Source organism: Bombina bombina, chromosome 2 (genome assembly GCF_027579735.1).
Source record: "Bombina bombina isolate aBomBom1 chromosome 2, aBomBom1.pri, whole genome shotgun sequence".
Taxonomy (NCBI): Eukaryota; Metazoa; Chordata; class Amphibia; order Anura; family Bombinatoridae; genus Bombina; species Bombina bombina.
This window is the reverse complement of record NC_069500.1, coordinates 804,869,399-804,889,474: the sequence shown is the minus strand read 5'-3', so window position 1 is coordinate 804,889,474 and position 20,076 is coordinate 804,869,399.

Here is a 20,076-nt window from a genome sequence, read left to right as displayed (position 1 = left end):
CAATTTTAAGTATTTTTCTAATTGACTCCTATTATTTTTTCTTCATTCTCTTCCTATCTTTATTTGAAAAGCAGGAATGTAAAGCTTAGGAGCCGGTCCATTTTAAGTTCAGTACCCTGGATAGCCCTTGCTTATTGGTGGTTACATTTATTGCCTATGTTAGACAAATCGCCACTCATAGGAACATAGAGGGTCAGCCCACTTTCTTTTAAAATATCACTGGACCCTTTTAAAGGGACAGTAAACACGAGATTTTTTTATTGTTTAAAAAGGTAGATAATCCCTTTATTACCCATTCCCCAATTTTGCATAACCAACACAGTTTTAATAATACACTTTTTACCTCTGTGATTACTTTGTATCTATGCCTCTGCAAACTGCCTCCTTATTTCAGTTCTTTTGACAGACTTGCATTTTTAGCCAATCAGTGCTGACTCATAGGAGCTTCACGTGCCTGAGCTCAATGTTATCTATATGAAACACATGAACTAATGCCCTCTAGTGGTAAAAAACTGTCAAAATGCTTTCAGATTAGATTAGAGGCAGTCTTCAAGGTCTAAGAAATTAGCATATGAACCTCCTAGATTTAGCTTTCAATTAAGAATACCGAGAGAACAAAGCAAAATTGGTAATAAAAGTAAACTGGAAAGCTGTTTAAAATTAAATGCCATATTTAAATCCGAAAGATTTTTTTTTTACTTTACTGACCCTTTAACATGTGGGCCTCACATTTAAATCAACTATACTGAAGGAAATACCACTAAAAGATCACTTTTGATCTAATAAATGCTTTTATTTGAAGCATTATGAAAAATATTTGTTGTTTTTTCTTATTATTAGAGACAGTTTTCTGTAAGGACTTGTGTTTACTAATCCATCTTTTAAATTCTTATTTCTTTCATGTAATTAGCAAGAGTCCATGAGCTAGTGACGTATGGGATATACATTCCTACCAGGAGGGGCAAAGTTTCCCAAACCTCAAAATGCCTATAAATACACCCCTCACCACACCCACAATTCAGTTTTACAAACTTTGCCTCCTATGGAGGTGGTGAAGTAAGTTTGTGCTAGATTCTACATTGATATGCGCTCCGCAGCAGGTTGGAGCCCGGTTTTCCTCTCAGCGTGCAGTGAATGTCAGAGGGATGTGAGGAGAGTATTGCCTATTTTGAATGCAATGATCTCCTTCTACGGGGTCTATTTCATAGGTTCTCTGTTATCGGTCGTAGAGATTCATCTCTTACCTCCCTTTTCAGATCGACGATATACTCTTATTTATATACCATTACCTCTACTGATTCTCATTTCAGTACTGGTTTGGCTATCTGCTATATGTAGATGAGTGTCCTGGGGTAAGTAAATCTTATTTTCTGTGACACTCTAAGCTATGGTTGGGCACTTTTTTATAAAGTTCTAAATATATGTATTCAAACATTTATTTGCCTTGACTCAGAATGTTCAACATTCCTTATTTTCAGACAGTCAGTTTCATATTTGGGATAATGCATTTGAATCAATCATTTTTTCTTACCTTAAAAAATTTGACTTTTTTCCTGTGGGCTGTTAGGCTCGCGGGGGCTAAAAATGCTTCATTTTATTGCGTCATTCTTGGTGCGGACTTTTTTGGCGCAAAAAAAAATCATTTCTGTTTCCGGCGTCATACGTGTCGCCGGAAGTTGCGTCATTTTTTTGACGTTCTTTTGCGCCAAAAATGTCGGCGTTCCGGATGTGGCGTCATTTTTGGCGCCAAAAGCATTTAGGCGCCAAATAATGTGGGCGTCTTATTTGGCGCTAAAAAATATGGGCGTCGCTTTTGTCTCCACATTATTTAAGTCTCATTTTTCATTGCTTCTGGTTGCTAGAAGCTTGTTACTTGGCATTTTTTCCCATTCCTGAAACTGTCATTTAAGGAATTTGATCAATTTTGCTTTATATGTTGTTTTTTCTCTTACATATTGCAAGATGTCTCACGTTGCATCTGAGTCAGAAGATACTTCAGGAAAATCGCTGTCTGGTGCTGGAACTACCAAAGCTAAGTGTATCTGCTGTAAACTTTTGGTAGCTGTTCCTCCAGCTGTTGTTTGTATTAATTGTCATGACAAACTTGTTAATGCAGATAATATTTCCTTTAGTAATGTTACATTACCTGTTGCTGTTCCATCAACATCTAATATTCAGAGTGTTCCTGATAACATAAGAGATTTTGTTTCTGAATCCATCAAGAAGGCTATGTCTGTTATTCCTCCTTCTAGTAAACATAAAAAATCTTTTAAAACTTCTCTTTATACAGATGAATTTTTAAATGAACATCATCATTCTGATTCTAATGACTCTTCTGGTTCAGAGGACTCTGTCTCAGAGGTTGATGCTGATAAATCTTCATATTTATTTAAAATGGAATTTATTCGTTCTTTACTTAAAGAAGTACTAATTGCTTTAGAAATTGAGGATTCTGGTCCTCTTGATACTAAATCTAAATTTAGATAAGGTCTTTAAATCTCCTGTGGTTATTCCAGAAGTTTTTCCTGTTCCTGGTGCTATTTCTGAAGTAATTTCCAGAGAGTGGAATAATTTGGGTAATTCATTTACTCCTTCTAAACGTTTTAAGCAATTATATCCTGTGCCATCTGACAGATTAGAATTTTGGGACAAAATTCCTAAAGTTGATGGGGCTATTTCTACCCTTGCTAAACGTACTACTATTCCTACGGCTGATGGTACTTCGTTTAAGGATCCTTTAGATAGGAAAATTGAATCCTTTCTAAGAAAAGCTTATCTGTGTTCAGGTAATCTTCTTAGACCTGCTATATCATTGGCTGATGTTGCTGCAGCTTCAACTTTTTGGTTGGAAACTTTAGCGCAACAAGTAACAGATCATGATTCTCATAATATTATTATTATTCTTCAACATGCTAATAATTTTATCTGTGATGCCATTTTTGATATTATCAGAGTTGATGTCAGGTTTATGTCTCTAGCTATTTTAGCTAGAAGAGCTTTATGGCTGAAAACTTGGAATGCTGATATGTCTTCTAAATCAACTCTACTTTCCCTTTCTTTCCAGGGTAACAAATTATTTGGTTCTCAGTTGGATTCTATAATCTCAACTGTTACTGGTGGGAAAGGAACTTTTTTACCACAGGATAAAAAATCTAAGGGTAAAAACAGGGCTAATAATTGTTTTCGTTCCTTTCGTTTCAACAAAGAACAAAAGCCTGATCCTTCATCCTCAGGAGCAGTTTCAGTTTGGAAACCATCTCCAGTCTGGAATAAATCCAAGCCTTCTAGAAAAGCAAAGCCAGCTTCTAAGTCCACATGAAGGTGCGGCCCTCATTCCAGCTCAGCTGGTAGGGGGCAGGTTACGTTTTTTCAAAGAAATTTGGATAAATTCTGTTCACAATCTTTGGATTCAGAACATCGTTTCAGAAGGGTACAGAATTGGTTTCAAGATAAGACCTCCTGCAAAGAGATTTTTTCTTTCCCGTGTCCCAGTAAATCCAGTGAAAGCTCAAGCATTTCTGAAATGTGTTTCAGATCTAGAGTTGGCTGGAGTAATTATGCCAGTTCCAGTTCTGGAACAGGGGCTGGGGTTTTATTCGAATCTCTTCATTGTACCAAAGAAGGAGAACTCCTTCAGACCAGTTCTGGATCTAAAAATATTGAATCGTTATGTAAGGATACCAACATTCAAAATGGTAACTGTAAGGACTATCTTGCCTTTTGTTCAGCAAGGGCATTATATGTCCACAATAGATTTACAGGATGCATAACTGCATATTCCGATTCATCCAGATCACTATCAGTTCCTGAGATTCTCTTTCCTGGACAAGCATTACCAGTTTGTGGCTCTGCCGTTTGGCCTAGCTACAGCTCCAAGAATTTTTACAAAGGTTCTCTGTGCCCTTCTGTCTGTAATCAGAGAACAGGGTATTGTGGTATTTCCTTATTTGGACGATATCTTGGTACTTGCTCAGTCTTTACATTTAGCAGAATCTCATACGAATCGACTTGTGTTGTTTCTTCAAGATCATGGTTGGAGGATCAATTCACTAAAAAGTTCATTGATTCCTCAGACAAGGGTAACCTTTCTGGGTTTCCAGATAGATTCAGTGTCCATGACTCTGTCTTTGACAGACAAGAGACGTCTAAAATTGATTTCAGCTTGTCGAAACCTTCAGTCGCAATCATTCCCTTCGGTAGCCTTATGCATGGAAATTCTAGGTCTTATGACTGCTGCATCGGACGCGATCCCCTTTGCTCGTTTTCACATGCGACCTCTTCAGCTCTGTATGCTGAATCAATGGTGCAGGGATTACACAAAGATATCTCAATTAATATCTTTAAAACCGATTGTACGACACTCTCTGACGTGGTGGACAGATCACCATCGTTTAATTCAGGGGGCTTCTTTTGTTCTTCCGACCTGGACTGTAATTTCAACAGATGCAAGTCTTACAGGTTGGGGAGCTGTATGGGGATCTCTGACGGCACAAGGAGTTTGGGAATCTCAGGAGGTGAGATTACCGATCAATATTTTGGAACTCCGTGCAATTTTCAGAGCTCTTCAGTCTTGGCCTCTTCTGAAGAGAGAATCGTTCATTTGTTTTCAGACAGACAATGTCACAACTGTGGCATACATCAATCATCAAGGAGGGACTCACAGTCCTCTGGCTATGAAAGAAATATCTCGAATTCTGGTTTGGGCGGAATCCAGCTCCTGTCTAATCTCTGCGGTTCATATCCCAGGTATAGACAATTGGGAAGCGGATTATCCCAGTCGCCAAATGTTGCATCTGGGCGAATGGTCTCTTCACCCAGAGGTATTTCTTCAGATTGTTCAAATGTGGGAACTTCCAGAAATAGATCTGATGGCGTCTCATCTAAACAAGAAACTTCCCAGGTATCTGTCCAGATCCCGGGATCCTCAGGCGGAGGCAGTGGATGCATTATCACTTCCTTGGAAGTATCATCCTGCCTATATCTATCCGCCTCTAGTTCTTCTTCCAAGAGTAATCTCCAAGATTCTGAAGGAATGCTAGTTTGTTCTGCTGGTAGCTCCGGCATGGCCTCACAGGTTTTGGTATGCGGATCTTGTCCGGATGGCCTCTTGCCAACCGTAGACTCTTCCGTTAAGACCAGACCTTCTGTCACAAGGTCCTTTTTTCCGTCAGGATCTCAAATCCTTAAATTTAAAGGTATGGAGATTGAACGCTTGATTCTTGGTCAAAGAGGTTTCTCTGACTCTGTGATTAATACTATGTTACAGGCTCATAAATCTGTATCTAGAGAGATATATTATAGAGTCTGGAAGACTTATATTTCTTGGTGTCTTTCTCATCATTTTTCTTGGCATTCTTTTAGAATACCGAGAATTTTACAGTTTCTTCAGGATGGTTTAGATAAGGGTTTGTCCGCAAGTTCCTTGAAAGGACAAATCTCTGCTCTTTCTGTTCTTTTTCACAGAAAGATTGCTAGTCTTCCTGATATTCATTGTTTTGTACAAGCTTTGGTTCGTATAAAACCTGTCATTAAGTCAATTTCTCCTCCTTGGAGTTTGAATTTGGTTCTGGGGGCTCTTCAAGCTCCTCCTTTTGAACCCATGCATTCATTGGACATTAAATTACTTTCTTGGAAAGTTTTGTTCCTTTTGGCGATCTCTTCTGCCAGAAGAGTCTCTGATTTATCTGCTCTTTCTTGTGAGTCTCCTTTTCTGATTTTTCATCAGGATAAGGCGGTGTTGCGAACTTCTTTTCAATTTTTACCTAAGGTTGTGAATTCCAACAACATTAGTAGAGAAATTGTGGTTCCTTCATTATGTCCTAATCCTAAGAATTCTAAGGAGAAATCGTTGCATTCTTTGGATGTTGTTAGAGCTTTGAAATATTATGTTGAAGCTACTAAGTCTTTCCGAAAGACTTCTAGTCTATTTGTTATCTTTTCCGGTTCTAGAAAAGGCCAGAAAGCTTCTGCCATTTCTTTGGCATCTTGGTTGAAATCTTTAATTCATCATGCCTATGTCGAGTCGGGTAAAACTCCGCCTCAAAGGATTACAGCTCATTCTACTAGGTCAGTTTCTACTTCCTGGGCGTTTAGGAATGAAGCTTCGGTTGATCAGATTTGCAAAGCAGCAACTTAGTCCTCTTTGCATACTTTTACTAAATTCTACCATTTTGATGTGTTTTCTTCTTCTGAAGCAGTTTTTGGTAGAAAAGTACTTCAGGCAGCGGTTTCAGTTTGAATCTTCTGCTTATGTTTTCATTAAACTTTATTTTGGGTGTGGATTATTTTCAGCAAGAATTGGCTGTCTTTATTTTATCCCTCCCTCTCTAGTGACTCTTGCGTGGAAAGATCCACATCTTGGGTAGTCATTATCCCATACGTCACTAGCTCATGGACTCTTGCTAATTACATGAAAGAAAACATAATTTATGTAAGAACTTACCTGATAAATTCATTTCTTTCATATTAGCAAGAGTCCATGAGGCCCACCCTTTTTTGTGGTGGTTATGATTTTTTTGTATAAAGCACAATTATTCCAATTCCTTATTTTATATGCTTTCGCACTTTTTTCTTATCACCCCACTTCTTGGCTATTCGTTAAACTGATTTGTGGGTGTGGTGAAGGGTGTATTTGTAGGCATTTTGAGGTTTGGGAAACTTTGCCCCTCCTGGTAGGAATGTATATCCCATACGTCACTAGCTCATGGACTCTTGCTAACATGAAAGAAATGAATTTATCAGGTAAGTTCTTACATAAATTATGTTTTCCCTTAAATAACTCTTTTTATAGCTCCATTGTTTTCAAGATCTAATCTCAATGTCAATATTTTTTTTTCTTTTACTTTATGAGAGTTTTATGAGACATAACTCAAGGCTGATACTTTTTTGCTCTATTCTTGGCAAAGAAAATTACTAGAAGAGCTCATATACTCACACAAACATATATACACACACATACACACACATACACACACACACACACATACACACATGCAAATATACATACATACACACATACAAGCACATACATACATACAAGCACATACATGCATACACACATACAAGCACATACATGCATACACACACACACACATACAAGCACATACATACATACATACACACATGCAAATATACATACATACATACACACATACAAGCACATACATACATACACACATACAAGCACATACATACATACACACATACAAACATGCATACATACACATACACAGCCAGCACTAAAAGTTTAAAACACACACAATCTGTAGCAATTGGCTTGCAATCTAGTCCTATGTGGGAATCACAAGCGTTGCTGTGTGCTACTGTGACTCACCAGCCCTGTCCTGCTCACAGGCTGCTTGCGGCTTCCGAGTGGGGTTTAACGTATGTGTTTAACCTCTTTAAGAGCATGTATCCACATTAACATGCACTGTGAAATATTTTTTGAAGTGGGCAAGTCTTCTATGTGTTTGCTTTATCTCCTAACCACTCCATTTCAACTCTGTCCATGTATCTGCTTTTTCCATTTCTTGCTGTCCAAACAAGGCAGCTTGTAAAGCATTTGGCTTATTTATTTTGCATTGATCTGGAGTAGCGCATACTAAGGGGCCAATTTACCAAGCCCCGTATCAGCCCCAATGCCTCTGTTTCCGCGCGAGCATTCAGGCTCGCCGAAATGGGAGTTAAAGGGACTTGAAACCCACATTTTTTCTTTCATGATTTAGAAAGAGAATGCAATTTTGAACATCTTTCTAATTTACTTCTATTATCTAATTTGTTTTATTCTCTTGATATTCTTTGCTGAAAAGCATATCTAGATATGCTCAGTAGCTGCTGATTGGTTGCTGCACATAGAAGCCTCGTGTGATTGGCTTACCCATGTGCATTGCTTTTTCTTCAACTAAGGATATCTAAAAAATAAAGCAAAATAAATAATAGAAGTAAATTGTAATGTTGTTTAATTTTGCATTCTCTATATGAATCATGAAAGAAAGATTTTGGGTTTAGTGGCCCTTTAAGAAGCAGCGGTTTGTCCACCGTCTATGAGGCTGCGGACATCAATCCGCCCGATCGCATGCGAAGGGGTTGATTGACACCCCCTGCAAGCGGCCGCAAATCTGCAGGGGGCGGCATTGCACAAGCAGTTCACTATAACTGCTTGTGCAATGATAAATGCCGACAGCATATGCTGTCTGGCGGACATGATTGCTACAGCGGATTATGTCCACCAGACAGATGGTGGATCGGCCCCTATGTCTCAGACAATCCCTTTTTAATCATGTTAATTGTGTGTTAAAGTGAGAGATATGTCATGCCTGTTGCTAAGCAATTTGAACCACTAAATTCTATGTGGATTTTTAAAAAACAAAAACATATAAATACCAGAAGATAATGAACTATAATCATTGAGATCAGACAGGGTTATTAACATGGCTCATTCTATAGTTTATTTATTTTAAATGTCTCCCAAATAATATCAGGCCCAGAGGGGTATTAATAATACTGACCACTATTTCCTCAGCTATACTTGATGGAATCTTCAGTGAGAAATATAACAAAAAATATTAAAAATATTTCTTCCCCTTCCACTTATGCCAGGTGGATCTAAATTAATATAGGTCCACTAGAAAAGTAGTAGACACAGAGGCTTATGGTAATGTGGATAGACCAAGAGCCATATGCCAAAAATCTAATTAGTTAATTGTCCAGGATATTTAAATATATTTTACTAGAAAGAAAGTCAAAGCACCTCAATAATGGATAATGTCAAGGGAAGATCTAAATTTGAACTCAGAGATGGAATTAAGTTGATCCATGAAAGAAGGTAAGAGTCATTCAGAGAGTAAGTAGAACACAAAGGGCTAAAAAAGAATAGAGAAGAGGAGTCAAGGCACACCTTAGTAGTTTGATGCTGAGGAACCAGAGCTACAGAATTTTGTGGTGCTATTCAAATAAATGATAATAAATTATAATAATAATAATTTCTCAGCAAGGGGGGGTTGGGACACCAATTTGATGCATGAAGGTACACATTATCGCTCACAAAATGCTACTGGTGACCAGTTTAAAGTCTTGCATTGTCTCATGTGCAGTTTAAGGTGACTGAAAACAGATACCTATACACTAACACGCAGTTTGGCACAAATATTGCAACTCTGCATATGCAACTATGTGAAGACCTTCAGGGAGTGTCTTCACAGAAGCAAAATATATGTGGTCAATATAAAAGTAAAACATTACCGCTAACTGAATAGAGGAGCAGAGCCAAGGGTATGCAGTGGGTGGGGGTGAGTTGACCATATAAATGGTCGAATTTGGATATGGATTAAGTATGAGCAGACCCTGGATTCATTTTGAAAACTGAGACTTTGCCCTGAATGGAAAGTCGTGGGAGGAACAATGGGGGAAATCTCTCAAATTGTGGGAGCTGTGGGATGGTTGGGAGCTCTGAAAATATCAAAGGTTCCAGCTTCCCTCAATTTGCAAGTACAGGCTTTTTATAAATAAATATAAGTAGAAAAAGGCTTTAAAAGGTGAGGACCCCCCTCAATGATATTTAGCTTTTTTACACCCCAAATTGTATGATCTAGAACCACACCAGTTTGACACCCTTACAATATAATTTGTATTCTAAGTGTAATGTAAAATTTGCATCCTAGTTCTAAATCTTAGTGACCAACCGCATTGGAGCAACATGTTGATTCTACATACAAGAATTACGAAATAGTAGATGCTGTTTAAAGAGACATTAAACACTTTGCAATTGTAATATAAAATTAATAATTCCTCTTTGCCTATAATTTAACTCCGAAAATTGTGGATTTCCATTTTGTACTGAGTTTCTATAGAGCAATGAATGTTCCAATGAACTGAATTTGAAATTTAAAAGTTGTTTTCCCTTTTGAGGCCAGTTAGAGACAGTTATAAATGTTCTTATAAAGTAACTAACTCACGGGGGTCTATTTAAGAAGCCGCGGGTGCTACCTCCGACCCACTCCGCTTCAGTTCCGGCTGAAGCGGAAGTTAAGAAGCAGCGATCCTAAGACCGCTGCTCCTTAACTCGTCCGCCTGCTCTGAGGTGGCATACAGCAATCCGCCCGATCGCATACGATCGGGCTGATTGACACCTCCTGCTAGCGGCCGATTGGCCGCGAATCTGCAGGGGGCGGTATTGCACTAGCAGTTCACAAGAACTGCTGGTGCAATGATAAATGCCGACAGCATATGCACACTTTGTGACTATTTTATCTGTCCCTAAGTGTCCTTAAAAAAGAGATTACATAAGTGAAGCCTAAGATACAACACAGTGACACCCATTACCTTATAAAAACTTAAATTTTACACTTGTTTCTAAAATAAACAACTAACATAAATGTAAAAAAATACATACACATTATTCTAAAGATAAGCTTTGCTTTGTATACATGCTGATATCAAGTATTAGTTTATTTACTGTTTAATGTTAAGTATCTTTAACTAATCATTACTTTTTGTTTCCATTTTCATGCCACATGTTGTAAACAGTTTTGATTCTGAAGATGGAATGTACCAAGGTCTGCTCTGGAGATTAGCATGTTTACCTAGTGCCAGTAATTTTTTTAAGCTGAACATAGTGTGCCTTCTCAGATTCTGCTGTCATTAACCTGCATTTTGGAAACTGAAACCTTTTATTTACTGAAATGTAACTGCACAAGAATAATACTTAAAGGAAAGTATTAAATATGAAGATCCAAGAAAAAGTGTTGCACCCTAAGGCTGCATTTACGCTGGCTCCATACAAAAAAAAAAAAATACAGCTGTTGGTTTGATAATGCCACCAGCAACTTTATTAACAGATGAGAAATAACATTAAAATAAATAAATAACATAAACAAACCATAAAATATGACATAGAAAAATGCTTACCCAGAAGCACATGCCAGCAGACCCAGCTGGTCACGCCCCCCAGAAGACTGATTTTGTCTACTAATATTCCACAGGAGGTACCCATATATGATTCACTAACCTGTAAAGAGGCCACAAAAGCTGTAAGTCCATACCACAACAAATTGGGAGGAAAGGATTGTGTAAAAAAAAGCTGTCCCACTTCCTGTTCTAGGCCACCTGACTACTTGACTCTTTGCAAATTTACAAGTGGGTCAATAACCCTTCCATCAATTTCCAACGTGGTTATCACAGCTGCCGATAATTAGCAAGTTTGAATTGTAAAAATGATCGCTTCACAAACCCCTGCTTCAGCTTCCATTTAACAGACAATTAAAATACTTCTGCATTCCGTTTTTAGATGGATGGGGACATTAATGCAAGGAGTTTACTAACAGTTGAACTTTTCTGTGTATGATATATATATATATATATATATAGAGAGAGAGAGGCCCATTTATCAAGCTCTTAATGGAGCTTGAGGGCCCGTGTTTTCTGCTCCATAACCAGACCGCTACTCCATAACCTGTCCACCTGCTCTGAGCAGGTGGACATACATTGCCGGAATTCAACCCGATCAAGTACAGATCCATCTGGGGGGTTCAAGGGGGCAATGCCCCCCTTGTAAAACTCATTCCCCAAGGTTCACTTGGGGTGGATGCCAGAGGATCAGTGGGGCCACTTCCTGGAATCCCCCAGGCGGAGGCAAAAAAGATAGTGTAGATTTCTTTTTTGCAGCCACTTGGGTAATGTCCGTTTTACCTGGGTAATCCTAGGATTACCCGGATTTCTTACTTGACCCGTAACATATATATATAAAGTGTATGTATATATGTATATATATGTGTGTGTGTATGTATGTATATATATATATATATATATATATATATATATATATATACAATATATATATATATATATATATTTACACACACACATACATATATACATATATACACAGTGCTTTTTCCACTGGAGTGGAAGATCGCTTCAGGATATTAGGTAAACGATCCGTAACTGCATTCTAGAGCCTCAGCCACAAGAAGACCGTTTGCCGGGTGAGTTCCTTTTTCCTGTTCCTTGTGATTTGTTTGATCCCGTCATCAACTGTGACACTGTTTAGAGCTACAGAGGGGGACATTTTGTATATATACAGTGCTTTTATTGTTTAAAAAAACAAACAAAAAACGTGCCGGCACTCATTGATTATTGATTTATATTTTGTGCTCAGTAACTTTGAGACATGTGTACCCCGTAAAAAAAAATAAAAAAAAATATATATATGTATATAAAATTTAATTCCTTATTATTTTAATTAATCTAAAATGACAGTAAATAGTTGCAGGATATAACATCTTAATTCCAGTTCCAGATAATTACAATGCAAAGAAATACTTTTTTTTCTACTTGTTGTGGCCCATAATTCTCTGGCTCCTCTTGCAGCAACCAACTGATGTGAAAAACAAATATTTGTCATACTCCACCCTATTATGCAAGATGTAAACACTAGTTCTTTTACAGTTAATTGATGCCTGCATACAAAAATAGACGTGATAGTAAGAAAACATTCACTGAAAGAAGAGTTGTTTTTCCTGTAATATTTCCTGTAGTATTTCATTTCTAAACTGTGCCCCCTGCTCCCTGCTAATTTTACTCTCCCCAGCAAAGTTTTACTTTCCATACAACTCCATTACATGCAGTAGTAACATTAGTAGTAACATTAGTAACATAGCTCCCTGTTAGACATGAAGGGGTAGATTTACCAAGCAGCGGATGCTGCAATCTACCCCTGTAGTTTCCGTCTCACCGGAAACTTAAGTTAAGAAGCAGCGGTCATAAGCATTTCACCGCCACCATGCATGTGCAATGTTAAAGAGACAGTATACACCAATTTTCATTTAACTGCATGTAATAGAATACTATAAAGAATAATATGCACAGATACTGATATAAAAATCTAGTATAAAACTGTTTAAAAACTTACTTAGAAGCTTTCAGTTTAGCTCTGTTAAAAAGGTAGCTGGAACACCCACAGCAAGTGGGAAATAACAGACAATCCCCCCTCCCCTTCCTCTGCATATGAAAAGACTCTTTACACTAACAGGAGCAAGCTGAAGGAGGAATACATCAGTATTCTCCTAAAACTTTGGGGCTTGGTTAGGAGTTGGAAAATAAGAGCAAAAAAACCCAAAAACTTTTTGGGCTATATAAATAGATCATCTACAAAACATTTATGCAAAGAAAAATGAGTGTATAATGTCCTACTCTGAATATTTCATATATATATTTTACAAAATATAATGTTTTTGAAAGAATGTTTAATAAAACATATTTCAACCTAAATGCTGACTGCATATACTGTTGTAATTTAGTGATACAGGGCTATAGCGAATCATGTCCACTCAGGCTATGATAAATCTACCCTGAAGTCTCTCGGGTCAGGATGAATAAAAACATATATACCTTTAAGAGTATTGCCTTTAAGAAATGTTACACTTGTATTTCACTCTGCTGTTCTGTTCTCAAGCAGTGTTAAATAATATGATTGACATAACTTTAGACACACCTGCTAAACTGTAGATTTAATTTTTAGAATTGCTGTGCAGAAGAGTCTTGGGCAACATCGCAGATAGAAGTCTTAGATATAGCACCTGTGGAATCTGCGTGTTTTACACTTAATTATGACTCTGAATTTAGCTGTGATCATCTGCCTGTGCACCATTGCACAATGATAGTAATACCTTATTTGAAACCTGAAGATAAGTAATGCATTTATAGTTGAATCACTGCCTTACTTTATTAACTGATAAATTATTATGTCATTGCAATAAGATCATAATAAACACTGTTATTATTATACTGCATTTTCATGTGTCTGACTCTGTTTCCCTTTTTCATAACACTAATTGACATCAGTAACTACTGTATATGCTCAACTGCCAACACTAGGACTAGATTACATTTCTCATAGTAATGCCTTAAAGGGACAGTGTACACCAATTCTCATTTAAATGCATGTAATAGACACTACTATAAAGAAGAATATGCACAGATAATGATCTAAAAATCCAGTATAAAACCTTTTAATAAATTACTTTGAAGCTCCCAGTTTAGCATAGTTGATGAGGTTAGGCTGGGACGCCCACATAAAAGGGGCTGAGAAAGCAGAAAGAGCAGACACTTCTCCCTACCCTGCATATGAAAAGATCCATTACACAAACAGGAACAAACTAGAGTCTGTAGACTTGGGTCTACATCTGAAACTTTGAGGCTTGGTCGCAGTCTGAAAATCAGCACAATGTTATTAAAAAATTAAAAAAAACTATACATTGTTACAAAAACACTCCCAGATGGGCTATATACTGTAAATGGATCATCTACAAAACATTTATGCAAAGAAAAATCTAGTGTACAATGTCACTTTAATATAACGTAAAAGGAAATTATAATCAAGCATTTTCAAGCATATATATGAAAGGGCAGCATGAAACAAAGTAAAAGCTGATTTTCAAACTGGTGGAGATAATTCTAATACATAATTATGGTTTATTCAGCATAGGAACATCAACTTAAAAAAAAATATTTTTAAATATTTATATCATTTTAGAAAACTGTTGAGTGGAATTTGAGATATATAAAAAAACTAATTAATGGGATCTTGTAAAGTTCATTGTATACTATAGCAATTACAAAGGAAATTTAAGGGGACAGTCTAGTCAAAATTAAACTTTCATGATACAGATAGGACATGCGATTTTAAACAACTTTCTAATTTACTTTTATAATCAAATTTGCTTTGTTCTCTTGGTATTCTTAACTTAACCCCTTAAGGACCAGCGACGTACCCTGTATGTCACTGGCCTTTTTTTTGGGACTTGTTTTATAGCGTGGTCTAAGTTGCCACCAGCGTTGAGACTGCTCTATTCCACAAAGCCTGCTGGAGGGAGGGCATTAATAGCGTGTTCTTGCTAGACTTGTGCTATTATATCCTGAAAAAACCCTTAACGACCAGTGACATACAGGGTACATTGTGGTCATTAAGGGGTTAAAGCTAAACCTAGGAAGGCTGATACGCTAATTTGTAAACCTTTAAAGGCCGCCTCTTATCTGAATGCATTAGACAGATTTTCACTGCTAGAGGGCATAAGTTCATGTGTGCTATATATGTATATAGATAACATTGTGCTCACGCACGTGGAGTTATTTAAGAGTCAGCACTAATTGCCTGAAATGCAAGTCAATAGATAATAAATAAATAGTCGTGTGATTAGTGGGCTGTTAGTAGAGTCTTAGATACAAGGAAATCATAGAGGTAAAAATTATATTAAAATAACCGTGTTGATTATGTAAAACTGGGGAATGGGTAATAAAGGAATTAACTATCTTTTTAAACAATAAAAATTCTGGAGTAGACTGTCCTTTAACAGCACCTGAAAAAAGAGTTATGGAAACAGATCAGTAAAGTAAAGAAAAAGTAGCATATCACCCTCCTCAATCACTGTGTATCTATTTTAGGCATGTGCAAAAAAAATGTTTAGTAAAAATCCTTTTTCATGGGGAAATTTTGTTTTTTTCAATATTTGCTCATGGGGTTGTTCGGAATTTGTTTTTAATTTGATATTTCCTATGGGGAACATCTTCAGGCCCTCAGAGGAGAGGAGTGGCTGGATAGCAGCTTTAAACAATTAAATAAAGCTACATTAGTAACTAGAGTTACTGTTACAAGCCAACATCAGCACAAAAAGAGACAGCTTCTTTATCATTTTCAGACGACAGTAACACAACATAAAAATATATTGGTTCCACATATAGCTATAGTTTGTGAACTGATTTAGCATGGGATTCATAAGAAACGCTCCCACTGAAAATCAATTTGTTTCAAAGGTCACATATTTCACAGAAACCTAGCCCTAAGACTGACACTCACTGACTTTAAAGGGCCATTATAGTGAAAAAATGATATGCTCTCAGTAGATCTGGTCATTTTAAGACTAGCAACCGTTTAATGCTATGTCTTCATACCCCTTTGTAGGAGTTTAAACACATAATATTAAAGGGCCACTAGCCCTAAATTTACATGCTTTTAGTACATGTAATTTTTTTTACTGCAATGGCCCTTTGACCATTTATCAACAGCAATGCAAGTTTAACGCCCATCATTTTTAAACACACTGAAATGACACCTTAAATATTTTAAGGGGCCAATTTATCAACGGTCTGTCCGACATAATCCGTTCAGCGGATCATGTCCGACAGACATTTCTGAATGCGGACAGCATAGGCTTTCGGCATTTAGCATTATAAAAGCAGTTCTGGTGAACTGCTTGTGCAATGCCGCCCCCTGCAGATTCGTGGCCAATCAGCCGCTAACAGGGGTTGTCAATCAACCCGATTGTATGAGATTGGGTTGATTGCTGTCTCCCGCTCAGAGGCAGCGGACCAGTTAAGGAGCAGCGGTCTTAACAGGGGGATCAGGGGCCATTTGGCCCTTGATAATTCAACCCTTATATGCGTGTTACATGTGACATTTTAATGATGAGGTTTTTAGCAGGATACTACATGGTAGGTGATGGTCATTGCTTCCAATATACAGCTAACTTTGGCCTAGTTGCCATTGAGGTGGTAAAGTTTGTAAACTGTTGGTAACATAAAAAAAATCTCTATAGACTTTAGTGGAGATAGATGATTTTTTCACCAGTTTCCACATTTTACCACATCAATGGAAACTAGTCCTAATTTAGGCCTAGTTTCCATTGAGGTGGTAAAGTTTTGAAACTGGTGGTAAAAACATTTATTTGTATTAAAGTCTATGGAAAATGTTTATGTTACCACCAGTTTCCAAAATGTTCCATCTCAATGGAAACTAGGCCCTAGTCTGTAGGTTTAGTTCATGTTAAATTGCAAGGTTTATTATCATTTTCCAGATTTCTTGTGTTAACTATAAATTTGAAAGTGGTCAGAGAAGAACTTCATTAAATTGGTTGGATAATCATTCTTCTTCAGAAGCCCTGGTTTGTTGGGAAATACGAATGACTTGAGCTGAGAAACATTACAGATTACGTGTTAGTGATTCTACGGCGCAGTAACTGGAATATGTTCTTTCTGTTGTGTCTCTACATATGTACACATTTTCTGTCCTGGGTATTGATAACGTAATTCTAAGAATATACCCTAAATATATTAAATATATCAGAGTTCAAGAATTTGTTCTTGACCACTGTAGACTAAATAAGAAGTTTTACTACAACTGACAATATTTTCCTAGGTTCACATGATAATATGCGATCTTGTGATAACGCAGCCTTCACTTTGTTATGGGCAGCTCACACTTAAGAAAATAAACAAAAAACATAAGATGAAGAAAGCTTTGGGGATTCAGTTTTTGACTGTCTACAAAATATTATGAGAGAAAAAAGTAAACTGAATAAAATGCTACAAAACAAAATGTGTTTTCACAGCAGATTACATCTTTTTTACCACACGCCAGGAGGAGTTAGCAAGAGAAACACACCGTGTGTACAAAACATATCTTTATAGGATATATTCTATTCATACTAATCATTTTGTTAAATATAAAATGCTAAACAGATAAATCTGTAACAAACCCTTGTGTCCTGTTAATTTTTTTTATATATGGGGGGTGTAAACTGAGACAAACAAATTAGAATTGCAAAATGTATGCAAAAGTGATAGACACATAAAATATAACATGTACTTGATGTATTATGTTGCTAGTTAAAGGGACAGTCTACACCAGCATGTTTATTGTTTTAAAAGATAGATAATCCCTTTATTACCCATTCACCAGTTTTGCATAACCAACACAGTTATATTAATATACTTTTAACCTCTGTGATTATCTTGTATCTAAGCCTCTGCAAACTGCCCCTTTATTTCAGTTCTTTTGATAGACTTGCAATTTAGCCAATCAGTGTCTGCTCCCAGATAAATTCACGTGCACGCGCACAGTGTTATCTATATGAAATACGTGAACTAACACCCTGTAGTGGTGAAAAACTGTTAAAATGCATTCTGAAAAGAGGTGGCCTTCAAGGTCTAAGAAATTAGCATATCAACATCCTAGGTTAAGCTTTCAACTAAGAATTCCATGAGAACAAAGCAACATTGGTGATAAAAGTAAATTGGAAAATTGTTTAAAATTACATGCTCTATTTGAATCATGAAAGTTTATTTTGGCCTAGACTGTCCCTTTAATTTAATTACAACATGTTAAGGGGACATGAAACCCAAAGGGTCCGAATTATCAAGCTCCGAATGGAGCTTGATGCCTCGTGTTTCTGGCGAGCCTTCAGTTATGAAGACAAGTTATGAAGACAAGTTTCTAAAGACCGCTGCTTCATAACCTGTCCGCCTGCTCTGAGGAGGCGGACAGACAAGGCAAGAAATAAACCCGATTGAATACGATCGGGTTGATTGACACTCCCTGCTAGCGGCTGATTGGCCGTGAATCTGCAGGGGTCGGTATTGCACCAGTAGTTCACAAGAACTGCTGGTGCAATGATAAATGCAGAGAGTGTATGCTGTCTGCATTTTTCGATGTGCAGTGGACATGATCCGCAATATCGGATCATTTCCACTTGCACCTTCTTAAATAGGCCCCATAATCAGCTAGATTGCGAGTTTTGCCTTATGAGTGAAAAAACATTGTTTTGCTTCATAACGCTGCTTTTTCCCTAACGCCGCTATTACAAGTCTTGCAGGTATAGGTGTACCGCACATCTTTTTGGCCGTCATGCAACTTCAGTACCACACTTTTAAAAAAATCCTTTTCTAATGGGACTTCCATAGCGCCGGTATTACGAGTTTGCCTGGGAGGCCAAAAAGTGAGCGGTACACCCTATACTGACAAGATCCGTACCGCCATCTAAAGTCAGTAATTATGATTTTTATGTTACAAATCTGTAGCATAAAACTCATAACTAAAGTGTTAAAAAGTACACTAACACCCATAAACTACCTATTAACCCCTAAACCGAGGCCCTTCCACATCGCAAACACTATAATAAAGTTATTAACCCCTAATCTGCCGCTCCCGACATCGCCGCCACTAAAAAATTGTATTAACCCCTATTCCGCCGCTCCCCGACATTGTCGACACTATAATAAACCTATTAACCCCTAAACTGCTGCCCTTCCGCATCACAAACACTATTTAAAGATTATAAACCCCTAATCTGCTGTCCGCCTACACCGCAGCTATAATAAACCTATTAGCCACTTAACCACAAGCCCCTCACAACGAAATATACTAAAATAAATTATTACCCCTAAACCTCTGACCTCCCACATCACTAACTCTACATAAATATATTAACCCCTAATCCTAACCCTAACGTAACCCTAACCCTAAATCTAACCCTAACCCTAACATAACCCTAACACTCCCTAAATTAAATATAAATAAAATAAAGCTAAATAAACCTTACAATTATTAACTAAATAATACCTATTTAAAACTAAATACATACTTACCTGTAAAAAAAACCTAAGCTAGCTACAATATAACTAATAGTTATATTGTAGGTATCTTAGGTTTTATTTTTATTTCACAGCTAAGTTTGTAATTATTTTAACTAGGTAGACTAGTTAGTAAATAGTTATTAACTATTTAATAACTACCTAGTTAAAATAAATACAAAGTTACCTGTAAAATAAAACCTAACCTGCCTTACACTAAAAACTAACATTACAATAAAATAAAATAAATAAAATTATCAAAATACAATTTTCTTACAAAAAAATAAACACTAAATTACAAAAAATAAAAAAAACACATTATCAAAAATAAAAACGAATTACTCTTAATCTAATAGCCCTATCAAAAAAAAAAGCCCCCTAAAATAAAAAAACTCTAGCCCACACTAAACTGCCAATGGCCCTTAAAAGGGCCTTTTGTTGGCATTGCCCCAAAGAAATCAGCTCTTTTACCTGTAAAAAAAATACAAACACCCCCAACAGTAAAACCCACCACCCAACCAACCAACCTCCCCAAATAAAAACCCTATCTATGATAAACCTAAGCTAACAATTGCCCTGAAAAGGGCATTTGGATAGGTATTGCCCTTAAAAGGGCATTTAGCTCTTTTACATTGCCCCAACCCTAAGTTAAAAAAACACCCAAAAAACCCTTGA